The sequence below is a fragment of the Cervus elaphus genome, chromosome 13 (genome assembly GCF_910594005.1).
Source record: "Cervus elaphus chromosome 13, mCerEla1.1, whole genome shotgun sequence".
NCBI lineage: Eukaryota > Metazoa > Chordata > Mammalia > Artiodactyla > Cervidae > Cervus > Cervus elaphus.
The window spans coordinates 5,763,654-5,774,542 of NC_057827.1; the positions used below are offsets into that span (position 1 = coordinate 5,763,654).

The 10,889-nt window shown below is 38.5% G+C and overlaps 1 long non-coding RNA gene across 1 annotated transcript; it reads left to right on the plus strand.

Annotated features, from left to right (window-relative positions):
• Window positions 1–304: 304 nt before the first annotated feature.
• On the plus strand, window positions 305–10,585 carry LOC122706954. The gene is made up of 3 exons (XR_006344511.1): window positions 305–367; window positions 1,291–1,465; window positions 10,505–10,585. It is a non-coding gene; the product is annotated as an uncharacterized LOC122706954 (long non-coding RNA).
• Window positions 10,586–10,889: the final 304 nt, after the last annotated feature.

Below are 10,889 nucleotides of genomic sequence, written 5' to 3' on the forward strand. Positions count from 1 at the left end.
GGGTGGCCCCTGTCCACTCAAGAAGTCCCTGGATGTTACAAGGAAGGGGTTCTGGGCTGGAGGAGTAGCAAAATTGAAGGAGACAGAGTAGGTTCTCAGTTTCACGGGCCGGCAAGGACCTTGAGTGCCCAGTTCACCCGCCTTCTCACCCTCAAGCCCTCCGCGCCCGACCTGAATGTAGGCTGCTGTTCCCTTGGTCCTTTTTCACCAGTATGTGGATGGATGCATTGATCCCGGCGTTCAGATTGGCTCGCTCACAGCGCCATCTGGTGTCCACACGCGGGAGCTGAGAGCAGCCATAACAGGAAGCTGGACAAAGCTGGTCCACAGCCCCGCAACAGGAGGGACCACATTGGGAGCAAAACAGGTGAGGTTGGCAACTGGCGCGCAGGTGCTTCAGTCCGGCGGTGGGCAGGGTTTTATGGGCCCCATTTCCCTGGCGGCAGGATCCCGTTGTGTATGTGTTCTCTTAGAGACTCTTTGACTTCCTGACACAATCCTTGCCGGTTTTCTTCATTGTCTCAATGCTAAGAGGTTCCCTACTGCAGTCCCTTCCTCAGCTTTTTGTTGGGGGTTTACTTCAAATCTATAATAATTGTTGGTAGGTTATTAATACTTTGTCTATCAGGGATAAACAGTATTTCCTTTAGCTTATTTTAATCATTCTCAGCTTCAGGTGTTTTTATGTTTGTTTTTTTCTTCCTTTCTCCCGCCCTTCCTCTGTCTTCCCCCACACCCTTCTTTGTTGGCACATTGCCTCTAACAAATGTTCTGTCTGACAAAACTCTAGCCCAGCCCCTCTGAGCCTTCCTCCAGACTAAACCTAAACTTCAGCCTATCAAGACAACAACAACAACAAAAACCAGTTTCTAAGAAGCCCATGCTGCCTCCCTAGGTTAACCCTGGACCTTCCCCACCCCCATTAAAGAGTTAGCCTGAGAGAACTCAAGCAAAGGAATTTTCTGTTTATTCTACTCCTGGAGATAAGCTCCTGTGTCTGTGGGAGCCTAATTTTGATAAATGCTGGCTGACAAACTCAGAGGGGTTACAGGGACAGCCCTCCTTTCCCGCTTCCTGTAACTTTCCCCTTTTCTGACCCTGCTGAGCACCCCCTCAATGCTCCCCTTCCTGCTGTTCCCTAGTTCTCCCGTGAAAATGCTCAGTCACCTCAGAGCAAACAGAAGTGGAGTTTTGTTCACACTGGCCCTTTTTCCTATAACAGCAGCATGTTTCTGATGAGAATCTATGTTTATCCTTTTAACTGCTGTCAGTTTTGTCTATCTTTGACAGTTAATCTGACTCCATGGTTGGGGTCTGGATCAGAAATACCATTGGACCCTTGGACATGACAGACCTCTCAGCTGCGAAGAGACCTTTATCTATTCTCCCTTCTTCTTGCCCATTGTGGTATCTGGTGGTAAGCCCAGCTCCTGACCCAATGCTCCAGACAAATGTATGAAGCGTGGTGAGGAATAATTTTGGTTCTTACAATTCTGAGTACACTATCTGGGGTGAGGTTAGAGGCTCAGACTTCTTATGTGTGCGGGAATGGAGATCCTTGCCTGTCCCTTGTTTTGTTATTGTTGTTCAGTCACTCAGTCATGTCCGACGCTTTGCAACCCCATGGACTGCAGCACACCAGGTTTCCCTGTCCATCACAATCTCCCGGAGCTTGCTCAAACTCATGTCCATTGAGTCAGTGATGCCATCCAACCATCTCATCCTCTGTTGTCCCCTTCTCCGCCTGCCTTCAATCTTTCCCAGCATCAGTCTTTTCTAATGAATCAGCTCTTTGCATCACATGGCCAGAGTATTAGAGCGTCAGCTTCAGCATCAGGAGTAGGCTTCATTCCTGCAATCCTGGGCTACAACAAAAAAAATTCTCTGGATCTTTTTAAAATTGAGATATAATTGGCATATACTGTTGTATTATTTTCTAGTGTACAACATAAAGAGACATATATACCATCAAACAGTTTGTTAGCATCACACACATCACCACAAATAGTTACATTTTTTTTATTATGATGAAAACTTTTAAGGTTTACCCTCTTAGTAACTTTTAGATATTCAATGCAGTATTGTTAACTGTAGTCATCACACTGTGTTATATTGCCAGGAATTATTTATGGTATAATTGGAAGTTTGTGCATTTTGACTTCTTTCTCTCATTTTACCCATCCTTATCTCCACTTCTGACAACTGCTGATGTTTTCACTTGGCCCAAGTCCCTGTGTTTTCTTTTATATTCCACATGTGTGTGAGTGCCAAGTTGTTTCAGTCATGACTGACACTTTGTGACTCTGTGGACGGCAGTGTGCCAGGCGTCTCTCTCCCTAGAAATCCCAGGCAGGAATCCTGGAGTGAGTTTCCATGCCCTCCACCAAGATATCTTCCCAACCAAGTGATCAAACCCTCATCTCTTATGTCTCCTGCATTGGCTGCTGAGTTCCTTACCACTAGTGCCATCTTGGAAACCTATTCCATATATAAGTAACTATATGTATAAGTATTTGTCCTTCTCTGATTTATTTAATTTAGCATAATGTCCTCAAGATCAATCCATGTTGTGGCAAATAGTAGAATTTCCTCTGTTTTAATTTAAATTTATTTATTTTTAATTGTAGAATAATTGCTTGACAATATTGTGTTGGTTTCTGCCATGTATCAATATGAATCAGCCATAGGTACATGTGTGTCTCCTCTCTCTTGGTCCTTCTGCCCACCTACCACCACATCCCACCACTTTAGCTTGTCACTTAGCACCAGATTTGAGCTCCTTGTGTCAAACAGCAAATTTCCACTGGCTATCTCATTTTACATATGGTAATGAAAGTGAAGAAGAACTAAAGAGCCTCTTGATGAAAGTGAAAGAGGAGAGTGAAAAAGTTGGCTTAAAGCTCGACATTCAGAAAACTCAGATCATGGCATCTGGTCCCATCACTTCATGGCAAATAGATGGGGAAACAGTGGAAACAGTAGCTGACTTTAATTTTTTGGGTTCCAAAGTCACTGCAGATGGGGATTGCAGCCATGAAGTTGAAAGATGCTTACTCCTTGGAAGGAAAGTCATGACCAACCTAGACAGCATATTAAAAAGCAGAGACATAACTTTGTCAACAAGGGTCCATCTAGTCAAGGCTATGGTTTTTCCAGGACTCATGTATGGATGTGAGAGTTGAGCTATAAAGAAAGCTGAGCACAAAAGAATTGATGAACTGTGGTGTTGGAGAAGATGCTTGAGAGTCCCTTGGACTGCAAGGACACCCAACCAGTCCATCCTAAAGGAGATCAGTCCTGGGTATTCACTGGAAGGACTGATGCTGAAGCTGAATCTCCATACTTTGGCCACCTTATGCGAAGAACTGACTCATTAGAAAAGACCCTGATGCTAGGAAACATTGAGGGCAGGAGAAGAAGGGGACAACAGAGGATGAGATGGTTGGATAGCATCACCAACTTGATGAACTTGGGTTTGGGTAGACTCTGGCAGTTGGTGATGGACAGGGAGGGCTAGCATACTGTGGTTCATGGGGTCGCAAAGAGTTGGACACGACTGAGTGACTGAACTGAACTGAATGTACATGTTCCAATGCTACTCTCTCGACTCATCCCACTCTCTCCCTCTCCCACTGTGTCCACAAGTCTGTTCCGTATGTCTGCATCTGCATTGCTGCCTTGCAGATAGGATCATCAGTAGTATCAAATATATATGTAACACCATATATGTATGAACATATGTATACATATATGTACATGCATATATGTATGTATTTACAATATTTGTTTTTCTCTTTCTGACTTACTTCATTCTGTACAACAGGCTCTAGTTTCCTCCACTTTATTAGAACTGAGTCAAACGCATTCCTTTTATAGCTGAATATTCCATTGTGTATATGTACCATAACTTCTTTATCCATTCATCTGTTCTTGGACATCTATATTGCTTCCATTTCCTAGCTATTGTAAATGATGCTGAAATGAACACTAGGATACAGTGTCTTTTTCAATTATAGGTTCCTCAGGGTACTGGGATTCTTAAGTCCTATGGTGGCTTCATTCCTAGTTTTTAGGGAATCTCCACAATGTTCTCCATAGTGGCTTTATCAACTTGCATTCCCATCAATAATGCGAGAGGGCTGCCTTTTTCTCTACACCCTCTCCAGTATTTATCGTTCATGGATTTTATTGATGGTGACCATTCCGACCTGTATATTTCTCTAATAATGAGCAATGCTGAGCATCTTTTTCATGTGTTTATCAGCCATCTATATGTCTTCTTTGGAGAAATGGCTGTTTAGGTTGTCTGCCCACTTTTTGATTGGGTTCTTTACTTTTCTGGTATTGAACAGCTTGTACATTTCAGAGATTAATGCTTTGTCAGTTGTTTTGTTTCCCATTATTTCGACCATTCTGAGCATCGTGTTCTCACCTTGCTTTTACTTTCTTTCACTGTGCAAAAGCTTTTAAGTTTAATTAGATCTCATTTATTTTGGTTTTATTTCCATTGCTCTAGGAGGTGGGTCATAGAAGATCTTGCTGTGATTTATGTCAAAGAGTGTTCTGCCTATGTTTTCCTTTAAGAGTTTTATAGTTTCTGCTCTTACCTTTAGGTATTTAATCCATTTTTATTTTATTTTTGTGTATTGTGTTAAAGTGTTCTAATTTAATTCTTTGAGATCCAACCAGTCCATCCTAAAGGTGATCAGTCCTGGGTGTTCATTGGAAGGACGGATGCTGAAGCTGAAACTCCAATACTTTGGCCACCTCATGCAAAGAGTTGACTCATTGGAAAAGACCCGATGCTAGGAGGGATTGGGAGCAGGAGGAGAAGGGGATGACAGAGGTTGAGATGGCTGGATGGCATCACCGACTCGATGGACATGAGTTTGAGTAAACTCCAGGAGTTGGTGATGGACAGGGAGGCCTGGTGTGCTGCGATTCATGGGGTCGCAAAGAGTTGGACCTGACTGAGTGAGTGAACTGAACTGAACTGATCCAATTTTTCCGGCACCACTTATTGAAGACACTGCCTTCTCTCTGTTGTATATTCTTGCCTCCTTTGTCAAAGATAAGGTGCCGATAGATATGTGAGTCTATCTCTGGGCTTTCTATGTTGTTCAGTTAGTCTATATTTCTGTTTTGTTCCAGTACCATACTTCTGTGATGACTGTAGATTTTTAGTGTAGTCAGGCAGGTTGATTCATCCAACTCCATTATTCTTTCTCAAGATTGCTTTGGATATTTGGGGTCTTTTGTATGTCCATACAAATTGTGAAATGTTTTGTTCTGGTTCTGTGAAGAATACCATGAGTAGTTTAATAGAGATTGCATTGAATCTATAGAATGCTTTGGGTAGTATAGTCATTTTTACAATATTGATTATTCCAATCCAGGGACCTGATATATCTCTCCATCTTTTTGTGTCGTTTCAATTTCTTTCTTCAGTGTCTTATAGTTTTCTGCATGTAGGTATTTTGTCTCTTCAGGTAGATTTATTCCTAGGCATTTTATTGTTTTGTTGCAATGGTGAATGGAACTGTTTCCTTAATTTACCTTTCTGACTTTTCATTGTTAGTGTGTAAGAATGCAAGGTGTTTCTGTGTATTAATTTTATACCCTGTGACTTTTCTATATCCATTGATTAGCTCTAGTAATTTTCTGGTGGCCTCTTTAGGGTTTTCTATGTAGAGAATCATGTCATCTGAAAACCATGAGAGTTTTGCTTCTTCTTTTCCAATCTGAATTCCTTTATGTGCTTCCCTGATAGCTTAGTTGATAAAGAATCCTCCTGCAATGCAGGAGACCCCTGTTTGATTCCTGGGTTGGGCAAATCTGCTGGAGAAGGAATAGGCTACCCACTCCAGTATTCTTGGGCTTCCCTTGTGGCTCAGCTGGTAAAGAATCCACCTGCAATGCGGGAGACCTGGGTTCGACCCCTGGGTTGGGAAGACTTCCTGGATAAGGGAAAGGCTACCCACTCCAGTATTCTGGCTTGGAGAATTCCATGGACTGTATAGTCCATGGGTCACAGAGTTGGACATGACTGAGTGACTCTCACTTTCAAGGATTCCTTTTGTTTCTTTTTTCATCTCTGATTGCTGTAGCTAGGACTTCCAAAACTATGTTGAATAATAGTGATGAGAATGTTCACCCTTGTCTTGTTCCTGGTCTTAGAGGAAATGCTCTCAGTTTTTCAGTGTTGATAATAATGTTTGCTGTGGGTTTGTGATATATATGACCTTGATTATGTTGAGCTATGTTCCTTCTATGTGTACTTTCTGGAGAGTTTTTAATCCTAAATGGGCGTTGAATTTTGCAAAATGCTTTCTCTGCATCTATTGGAATTATCATGTGATTTTTCATCTTTTAATTTGTTAATATGGTGTATCACATTGACTGGTTTGCATATATTGAAGAATACTTGCATCACTGTGATAAAGCCCATTTGATCATGATGTATGATCCTTTCATGTCTTGCTGGATTCTGTTTGCTACAGTTTTGTTGAGGATTTTTGCATCTATGTTAATCAGTGATATTGGCCTATAATTTTCCTTGTGTGTGTGTGTGTGTGGCAATTTTTTCTGGTTTTGGTATCAGGGTAATGGTGGCCTCATAGAATGAGTTTGGGAGTTTTCATCTTCTGCAATTTTCTGAAAGAATCTGAGGAAGCTAGGTGTTAGCTCTTCTCTAAGCCTTTGGTAGAACACCTGTGAAGGAATCTGGCCCTGGGCTTTTGTTTGTTGGAAGATTTTGTATTACAGTTTTGATTTCTTATGCTTGTGATTGGCCTGTTCATATTTTCTATTTCTGCCTTGTTCAATTTTGGAAGGTTGAGCTTCTCTAAGAATCTATCCATTTCTTCTAGGTTGTCCATTTTACTGGCATACATTAGCTCATAGTAGACTTTTGGGATCCTTTGTATTTCTGTGTTCTATGTTGTAAATTCTTTTTCATTTCTGATTTTTTTTTTTAATTTGAGTCTTCTTCCTTTTTTTGCCTTGAGTTTAGCTAATGGTTTGTCAATTTTATCTTCTCAAAAGACCACCTTTTACTTTTATTGATCTTTGCTATTGTCTCCTTCATTTCTTTTTCATTTATTTCTACTGTGGTCTGTATGATTTCTTTGCTTCTACTAACTTTAGGTTGTTTTCTGCTGTTCTTCTTTTTCTGGTTGCTTTAGGTATAAGATTAGGTTGCTTGTTTGATGTTTCTCTTGATTTTTGAAGTAGGCTTGTATTTCTATAAACTTCCCTCTTAGCACTGCTTTTACTGCATCCCATGGGTTTTACATTGTTATGTTTTCATTGTCGTTTGTTTCTAGGCATATTTTTATTTCCTTTTTTATTTCTTCAGTGATCTGTTGGTTATTCAGAAGGGTATTGCTTAGCCTCCATGTGTTTATGTTTTTTTAATTATTTTTTCCTGTAATTGATATCTAATCTTATAGTATTGTGGTCAGAAAAAATGCTTGAAATGATTTCAGTTTTTAAAAATTTACCAAGACTTGATTTGTGGCCTAACATGTGATATCTTCTGCAGAATGTTACATGTGCACTTGAGAAAAAAATGAAATCTATTGTTTTTGGATTAAATGCCCTGTAGATATGAAATAGGTCCAACTGGCCCAATGCATTGTTTAAAGCTTGTGGTTCCTTATTAATTTTCTTTCTGGATGATCTGTCCATTGGTGTGAGTAGGGCATTAAAATTCTCCACTATGATCATGTTACTGTCAATTTTCTCTTTCATAGTAGTTAGCATATGCCTTATGTATTGAGGTGCCCCTATGGTGGGTGCATATATATTTGTAATTGTTATATATTCTTCTTGGATTGATCCCTTGATCACTGTGTAGTGTCCTTCCTTGTCTTTTGTAATGATCTTTATTTTAAAGTCTATTTTATCTCATACGAGTGTTGCTACTTCCACTTTCTTTTGATCTTCCATTTGCATGGAATATTCGCCCCTCACTTTCAGTCTGTGTACCCTAGGTCTGAGGTGGATCTCTTGTTATTATTGTTGTTTAGTCACTCAGTCATTTTTGACTCTTTGCAACCCTGTGGACTGCACCACACCAGGCTTCCCTGTCTTTCACTATCTCCTGGAGTTTGCTCATTTATTTTGCTCATTTCCTTTAGGATCAACTTGTTGATCTTGCAGTCTGAGACTCTCAAAAGTCTTCTCCAGTAACACATTTTGAAAGCGTCAGTTCTTCAGCATTCAGCCTTCTTTATGGTCTAACTGTCCCATCTGTAGATAACTACTGGAAAAACCATAACTTGGACTATACAGACTTTGTCAGCAAAGTGATGTCCCTGCTTTTTATTATGCTGTCTAGGTTTGTCATAGCTTTCCTTCCAAGGAGCAAGAGTCATTTAATTTTATGGCTGCAGCCACCATCCACAGTGATTTTGAAGGAAATAAACTGTGTCACTGCTTTCCCCTTTCATTTACCATGAGGTGATGGGACCAGATGCCTTGATCTTAGTTTTCTGAATGTTGAGTTTCAAGGCTACTTTTTTCCCTCTCCAGTAAACCCTCATCAAAAGGCTCTTTAGTTCTTCTTCACTTTCTGCCATAAAGTGGTATCATATGCATATCTGAGGTTGTTAATAATTCTCCCAGCTATCTTAATTCCAGCTTGTGATTCATCCAGCCCAGCATTTTGCAGGATGTACCCTGCATATGAGTTACATAAGCAAGGTGACAATATACAGCCTTGCTGTACTCCTGTCCCAATTTTGAAACAGACAGTTGTTCCATGTCTGTTTCTAACTGTTGCTTCTTGATCTGCATATAGGCTTCTCAGGAGACAGGTAAGGTGGTCTGGTACTTCCATCTGTTTAAGAATTTTCCACAGTCTATTGTGACTCACACAAAGGCTTGAGCATTTTCAACAAAGCAGATGTAGATATTTTTCTGGAATTCTGTTGCTTTCTCCATGATCCAACAAATGTTGGCAATTTGATCTCTTGTTCCTCTGCTTCTTCTAAACCCAGTTTGTACATCTGGAAGTACTTGGCTCACATACTGCTGAAGCCTAGCCTGAAGGATTTTGAGCTTAACTTTGCTAGCTAGCATATGAAATGAGCACAATTATATGGTAGGTTGAACATTTTTTGGCATTGCCCTTCTTTGGGAATGGAATGTAAATTGATCTTTTCCAATCCTGTCGCCACTGCTGTTTTCCAAATTTGCTGATATATTGAGTGCAACACTTTAACAACATCATCTTTTAGGATTTTAAATAGCTTAGCTGGGATTCCATCACCTCCACTAGCTTTGTTCATAGTAATGCTTCCTGAGGTCCACAATGTAAAATTATAAATACAATCTGAGTATGAAATATAAAATAAAAATGAATTGCATGATGCACATCAAACAGTAGGAATTTTTTTAACATAAAATCACAAGAGCCATATGTTTACCTTTTTGTGTTTTTAGCCTTGTGATTTTCTTTTGGATAGTTACCTAATTTATGGGCAAGGAAAATAACTCAGGATGATGATTAGATTCATTTACTTTATGAAATTTTCATGATAAATTCACACATTATTGTTCAGCACAATTGAACTAAATAGATATAGGTGTGATAAAATACATAAATAAATATTTCAACAGTTATGTTTTATAGTATATCTACTTAAAATAGTATTACAAACCTTTCTTTTGTAACTTGAAACCATAAAATTAATCTAAATTAACGTAAGTATTACATATTCATTAACATCTAGATCATTTACAGATAGAATACAATATAGAAACTTTAATTGCTGAGCAAAACTTTGTTGACTTTTGGCACATTTTAATATATAGTATAGACAAGCTAAATATATTTGGAGTCCATTTCCAAACATCAGCAAAAGCACATGAGTCTAGAAATTTATGAAATCATTTATTCATAAATTTGCTGCAGAATGATCACATGTGCCAGACAGTTAATAATTACTTCCTAGTTGTCTCTGTAAAAGAAAGGTGTCTGATGGTTAAAAAGTTTATTCAAAATTTATAAATGATACCACGAAGTATAATAAGGTTAAAAAAAATAGCAAGGAAAATAATACATGTTTTTTTTTAATTGAGGTATATCTAATTTATAATATTGTGCTAGTTTTAGGCATAAAGCAAAGTGATTTAGCTGTATGTTCATGTGTGTATGTTTATATATTCTTTTTAAAATTCTTTTTCATTATGGAGTATTACAGGGTATTGCACATAGTTTCCTGTGAGAAACAGTAAATCATAGTTATTTATCTATTTTATATTTGGTAGTGTATGTCTATTAATCCTATACTCCAAATTTATCCCTTCTCCCACTTCTGCTTTGGTAACTGTGTTTTTTTCTCTATGTAAGACATGTTTATGATAGTGAAAGATAAGAAGGATATGTTTTCATTAAGGTTAAAGGAGAGTAATTTTTCTGGAAAGCAAATGATTTGTTGTTTCAGAATGATATATAGAAGGGCAAGACAAAATTAAATGGATTATTTTTAATTTGTAGATGGATTATGGGAAAGGAATTTTGGAAAATGAATCATCTTGTGCGGTCAGAACTGGCTAAGATTGGAAGAATCTACAAGGTTTGTAAAACTTTGTCTTAGAGTTAATAATACAATGGTGCAAAACTAGAATTTGGCTCTTTCTCTCCTAAAACAAAACAAAACAAAAATATATTACTTAAATTAGTAGTATGAATTCTAAGAAAAGTTTGTGCCTTACCTATTAATTTTTTTGCCAAGGAAACCAATATTTTGTATGTGAAAATAATTTTATGTGTTTCAGATTGTTTTTATCATATCTTTGGTTACTTCAGAAAACTGATTTCCCATTATTAAAAGAGATTTTTTTTACAGCTATAGAGTTTTATATATTTTGCTGTGAACGAT